Below are 6,814 nucleotides of genomic sequence, written 5' to 3' on the forward strand. Positions count from 1 at the left end.
TTTCTTCGAAACACTTAAATAGGTAAGAAAACAACAATTTGGGCTGGGCCTCCGGTTAATAGGTTAGTCCCAAAAACTAATATAAAAGTGTATAATAAAGCCCATAAACATTCAAAACAGATAATATAATGACATGGAACAATCAAAAATTATAGATACGTTGGAGACGTATCATCTCTCCCTCAAGCGCCCTCTCTCTCGAGCGACCTGGTCCTCAACTCGTTGCCTCCATTTTCTTCTCCTCTCAAGCGCTGCCACGCCCAACACCACCGAAACCGCATGGATTCTTCTCTTCAACGGATCGGCCAGCGAACTGGAAACTAAAATCAATAGATCGGGATTCGGTGACTTGTCTGGTGAATCCAGTAACTATGCTACAAATGATGTATAGTTTGTCAATCCTGACAGGACCAAGACGAACTAGGTGGCCTCGTCGAGAAGAGGTCCAAGACGATCACGACGACACTCGTTCACGCCGGATGGATTTCCTGTAGCCAACCTCCAATTTTCTTTGCTTGACCTCGTATCCATGGAGACTGAAGACGAAGAATGAACTTGCATCCGGAGGCATCCAATTTGATTTTGATCTGGAGACAGTAAGGACGTAAGTTTCGTTTTCTTAGTCGACAGCGATGTGGGAGGACTGGAGACATGATGGTTAGCGTTTGTTGAGGTTTTGTTTCGGTGCGTTCGCTTTTTTTTCCGGTATAATCCTTCTTTTAAATCTTATCCGCCAGTCTCTGTCATTACGTAAAATCAACGGATATAAAAGTGTGACATATGAAGAACTATGAAAACCTCCTCCCTTTATTATTAGGTAAAGATAAAGAATTGGTAGAAACCCATTATTTATATAACATATCCTTTGTATGAGCTAAGTTGTATTCTCATGCTCTAGTTTTGTTCATTATTGTTCTTAATGTTTTATTTGCCTCCACATACACATTAGCTTTAATAGTTGAGTCTCTCACTAAGAAAGGAGAGCTTGATTCTCATGCCTTGAGCGATGTGTTCTTTTGGTAGAAAGTTGCAAGGAAGTTTTTTCTTCCCGTTGCAACACACAAACATATTTTCTAGTTTAATATAAATATGAGATAGTACCAAGCAGGCTGCGGCGGTGCAAATTCGGTCCATCATCCTTCGCTTTTGACATGATCCTATCGTTTTTAAGACAAATCACCTGAGCTCTGATACTTAATGATGAAATATATATATCAACCTATTTGCTTACAACACATACAATGATGGGCTGAACCCTAGAACTTCAAATAGAGAAACATATTTGGTGCTGCAAAAATTGCAGCGTTTTCGAGGGTTTCATTGCTTTATAAGGTAGACACCAACACCCAACACATCACATGACCAAACCCCACACGACGCCACCCAGGGTACAAAACTCCGGTTTAACTCGACTCTTAACAACTCAGATAACTTGAGGATTCATCTTATAGATAGATGATCCCCTTACAAACTCAAACGGCACGAAAAAAAATACATGTATTTTATGTGTAACATAACATACTCTCGGGTTCTCACCATCCTAATAATCCTTGACGAGTGAGCAAACTCTAGCCTTCGTGTACACCTTCCCCGGTCGGCAGAGGTAACCCTGTTCCGGCGCACAGTGCGAGTCCTCAGAGCAGACGCAAAGTCCTTCGATGGCACAATGCTCCTTGATGACATTCGGACTCCCATTGATGCCGAGCACCTGGTCGCTCCACTCGCTAGAGAAGATCCCATCAGGGTCGTACCTATCCTTCACCGCCAGGAACTCGTGGGCTTTTGAGTACTTCGAGATGGCACCATCGAAAGTGATGTCGTGGTTCTTGCCCCAGTGTGGCAGGGCACCATACTTCCACAGTGCCATCTGCTCGATCTCGTCGCCCACGTCGGTGTGCGCCCGCGGCGTGCCGTCGATGTTGCTACGATAGTAGTTGATGTCGATGGCAATCGAGTCCTCCTGCTTGCCAAGGTAAGCGGACGATGCCTTGATGTACCGCATGGACATACCCGTCCTAGAGTCGATGCCAACACAAAACACATCCGGGTTGAGATCCCGGAGGCGCTGCATGTCAGCGATGAACGCCGGCGCCTTGGAGAGAGCAACGCTGAAGCCGGAGTTGTCGGCGCGAGCGCCTGGGATGCGCGGGTCCCAGGCGCAGGCGGAGCGGAGGCTGTCCTCTGGGCTGTCGATGCATGTGCCAGACGCTTGGATGCGATGTTGGTACCCCACCACCGGGTACCCCGTGAATGAGACGCCATCATTGGTGAAGCCGTAGGCCTGCCGTTCCATGGTGTCCGCCTGCAGCAGTGCCGCCGCGCATCGGGCAGTGTCAGTGCCGTTCTCCTGCAGCCGCTCCTCTGCGGATCTTGCAGCAATGATCACCTGGGTGGGAGTGGCACGGAAAATCAAGTTGTCGTTGAGGCCATCCCCCGGCGTCGAGACGTCGACGCGGTCGTCCTGGCGGTAGACGACCTTGCCCTGCTGCGGCAGCCATAACATGTCGCCGAACTCGTGGAGGCGGCCCCACGTGGCCACCCGATCCGCAAGGTCTGAATCGTCGCGCTTCATGAAAGTCACCGACCGCTTGAACAACGGCTGCAATGCCAGAGTTACGTGAGAGATGACGCCCAGCACGCCGATGGAGACCTTGGCGGCGTCCAGGTCCGGGTGATTGGCACCAAGCTCCCTCACCACGGCGAACCCCTGGCTAGCCGGCGCCGGCGTCACAATCCTCAGCCCGACCACATACTCGTGAACAGCAGATCCCTTGCCCCACAGCGAGCTCCCGTGCGCGCCAGTTGCGAGGAGCCCACCAATGGTTAGGCTGTGCCAGTACGGTGAATGCGCCAGGGACAGCCCCTCCGCTGCGGCGGCCTCCATGAGGTCCCGGAGTAGCATGCCGCTCTCCACCGTCATGAGCCGCTTATCAGCGTCGATGTGCACCGTCCGGTTCAACCGCGCGGTGCTTATGAGTGTGCCGTCGCGGCCGCCGGGGCACGCGAGCTTGGGAATGCTGTGTGCGTGCGAGGTGGTTACCTTTACCTTCCGCTTTGCGGCTGCCACGGCCGCCACGGCTGCGACGAGCTCCTGCTCCGTCCGCGGGTAGGTGACGTTGGCCGCGGGGCAGAGGAAGAAGCCGACCGTGTTGGTGATGGTGCAGTTGGACGTGCCGTGCGTGCACACCACCGGGTCTGGTGGAGGGCTGCAGCCAGCGAGCTGGAGGAGGATCCCTAGCGCTAGGAGGGCAACTGGGAGGCAGCTTTCCATTCTTCTTGCTTGTCCTTGCGACATCATTGGGGTGGCAACTTGAATGGATACCTCGATGTACTAGGGCTTGTTTGTATCCAATGCACAAGCTAGGCCTTATATATAGGTATAGGGTTAACTGGTTATGGTCACGGCATGCATGGTGCATTCCTCAGACTCCATAGACTATTATTTGTTTATGAACAGTTCGAATACGTACTACTAGTGGACTTTTGACCGTGGACTGTTCTAAATGAACACTTTTCTAATACCGCGTTAGTGAGCCCAACAAGTTATTTCCTCCATCCCATGTACATATAGAAATTTTATGATAAGTTATAAAGTGAAGTAAAAAATACATTAAAAAGATGCAAACCATCATCTCTCTTCTCTTTAATTATCCAACCCCAATGAGCTAAGTGCATGTATAGAAATCAAGGAGAACATGTGTAGAATGCTATTGATCTTGATTACCGTGTGGTGAGAGAGAAGCATTTTTTTTCTACTTTAAAGTGCATCCGAAAGATAGAAGTACATTCTTTTGTGAACAGATTTTAAACTCAAATGTACACTCTTCACCGGATGGAGGGTACCCGAGAGAGCTTGCATTTTTCTTTTTAGCACATTTGTTGTTGTTCAAGCAACTGAAAATTTAATTAGGTTTGGTTGAACACCTCCACATACGAGGGCTTGTGTCTTGCCACTAGACAAGTTATGTCTTAATAAATACTAGGTCCCAGGTTAAGGTCGCAGCCTGCATGGTGCATTCGTCGCACTCGTGGGGAGAAAATTGTGGCGCAGAGAGAGACGACTTGGGCATTGTGAGCTTACAGGCTAACATCAGGAGAGATATGTCCGGCGATTTTTCCCATTTCCAGGAAATTAGCGATCCTTTGTTGGCGCATGTTGCGACCTCGACGACGACGTAGCCGAGTGCTTTTCTACGCGTACGAAGCTAGCGCGAGGATATTCCGAGCTAATCGGTTCCGTCGGGACGCAGACGAAGACGACGATGTGCGCAAGCACACACGAAGCAGCCTAGCTGCTGTTGGATGGATTCCGTAGCCTATCTACAGAGTAAAATGCATCTTTGATCCTTAAAGTTGTTGACGATGTCTATAATGGTCCCGGAACTCACAAACTGCTTCTATACAATCCTGAAACTTGCAAATACGGACTCAGCATGGTCCTCGAAGTTGTCGAACCGGTCCTGGGCTACGGCTCGCGTACGCCCCAGCGTACCGCACCAGCCACGTCAGCTTAGGAGTAGTTCGCGGGCATCCGCCGCGAGTCGTGGACATATTCAGTTATTCCAATTCCAGTCGAATCTTTGCGATCAGGCTGCGGCGGCGTTCGCCTGATCATCGACGACAAGGCCGGCCGGTACCTGAGCGCCCTGGCTACGGCAGAGTAGGGAAGGGCCTCCCAGCCGTAACTGCCGGCGGCGGTCTGCGGCGCCTATGGGTGCGCCTATACGACGGCTCGATGAAGTGCCGGCGCCGATGTACAGTAGGGCCGAATATTTCGGGCATGAGAACGATTTTTGTTAAGATTGCAATGTTGTAGCACGAAAATAGAAGCTAGCCATCGTATATGTTGCACTGGTTACTGCAGGATATGCAAGAGTTACAGAAATTGTGGTTTCTCTAACGATTGCATGGCATGCGTAACAGCGTAAGCAGCAGAGGGGTATCCAGTACGCTGGCTATTTTGAGTGGAGATTGGGGAATCAACTGACTGTAGCTCATTGCCATGTACGAGAATTCATGGTTTTCAACTCAATTAGTCTGCTGAGTTTACCCACTTTAGTAACATTCTATAAATGGTTCTGACAATTGCAAAATTTACTAAGTATATTCTTGTTTCATCAAGTGGTGCTGCTATATGAAGTATTATGTGTGCTGATATACTGAATTTCTGAGTATTACTAGTTTAAGGGGAAATGGTAAGGATCAGTACACATCTTCTCATGAGTATTACTAGATGAAGTTTTCTTTTTGAGAATGATTGCACTTTATTCATATAGTAGCATCAGTATTCAGTACAGAGATTTTCTCAGAATAATTGCAGTATATTAAACATTTTTTATATAGTAGCAGCAGTACAAAGATTTTCTCAGAATGATTGCACTATATTAAACACTTTTTATATAGCAGCATCAGTACACAGATTTATTCAGTTTAGGGTTTATGTATTTATTTGGTTCCTTAAATTGAGAGGTTAAGTGTTTAATTATCCTTTTTTCAGGAAAAGACAGTCCTTTTTTCACTGTGGAGTTGATTCATGGAGGATATTTCCATGGAAGCTGTAGCAACAGGTCATATCTGAATGGTGCAAAGGCTTGTTATGATTTCTGTGATAGTAGTTGTGTATGCATGAAAATGTTTGATGATTTGATAGAGGACATCGGTTATGAAACTGCTGGTAGGATTCATCTGTACTGGTTGCTGCCAGGGTGTCAACTGAATGAAGATGGTGCTAGGTTGCTGTCCAGTGATGAAGACACTGAGAGCATTGCGAGAGTGGTAAAGAATGGGCACAAATTCCTGATGTTTTATGTGGATCATCAGGATAGCTACAGTGGTGGGGGAGGAAAAGAATGGGATGATGTAGTTGCTAACCCCATAGCTCATTTACCACTTGTTTCCGGTCCTAAGAAGGCAAGCACCACTGATTCCAGTTATGTTATGATAGCAATGTCAGTGCAACCATTGAACTTGAAAGCAATGGGCAAACAAGAGTTAAGCTGAGGCCAAGAGGAAAGAAAGATGATATTGAGGAAGATGATTGTGGCACCGATGATGATTCTACTGACAGTGATTATGTGCCAGAAATAGTGGACAGTGATTTTGACATAGAGGATGGGGATGAGGACTTGGCCCAAGATCAATTGCGTTACCTCAGTGACAAGAAAGGCAAGCAGGTTGTAGAAGATTGCAACTCTGAAGATGAAAAACTAGAAGCTCCAGATTCGGATGAGGATGAAATGAAGTTCAATTTCAAATCATTTACAGCAGAAGATATGCATGATCCCAAATTCCATGTGGGGCAGTTGTTCTCATCAGTTGATCTTCTTAGGAAGGCAATTAGGGAATATAGTGTGAAAGAGAGAGTGAACATCACATGTCCCAAGAATGACCGAACAAGGCTTGGAGGTAAGTGTACAGAGCATGGATGCCCATGGTATATTTATGCATCTTTGGATAACAGGACAGATTCCATTATGGTGAAGACATTTAATGGTGAGCATAATTGCAGCAAGAAGTGGCAGGTGCAGGCATTTACTGCTAGGTATATTGCTGACAAGTATGTGGAGAAAATAAGAGCAAATGAGAAGATGACATTGAAGGGCTTGGCAGCACTTGCGCAAGAAGATTTCAACATGACAGTCAAAAGGGGCAAGCTAGGGAGAGCCAGAAAATTAGCTTTCAATATGATATATGGAGATGAAATTGCACAATATGACATGTTGTGGGACTATGCAAATGAGCTTAGGAGATCAAATCTTGGCAGTACCTTTTTTGTAGAACTCGCAGATGATGGCCAGTTTCAGAAATGCTATTT

At 47.1% G+C, this 6,814-nt stretch overlaps 1 pseudogene; it reads right to left on the bottom strand.

The window, feature by feature from the left end:
• Nucleotides 1-1,271: 1,271 nt before the first annotated feature.
• Nucleotides 1,272-3,332, bottom strand: LOC125541072 (L-gulonolactone oxidase 2 pseudogene; annotated as a pseudogene).
• Nucleotides 3,333-6,814: the final 3,482 nt, after the last annotated feature.

This window comes from Triticum urartu, chromosome 2A (assembly GCF_056163025.1).
Source record: "Triticum urartu cultivar PI428250 chromosome 2A, HENAU_Tu73, whole genome shotgun sequence".
Lineage (NCBI taxonomy): Eukaryota > Viridiplantae > Streptophyta > Magnoliopsida > Poales > Poaceae > Triticum > Triticum urartu.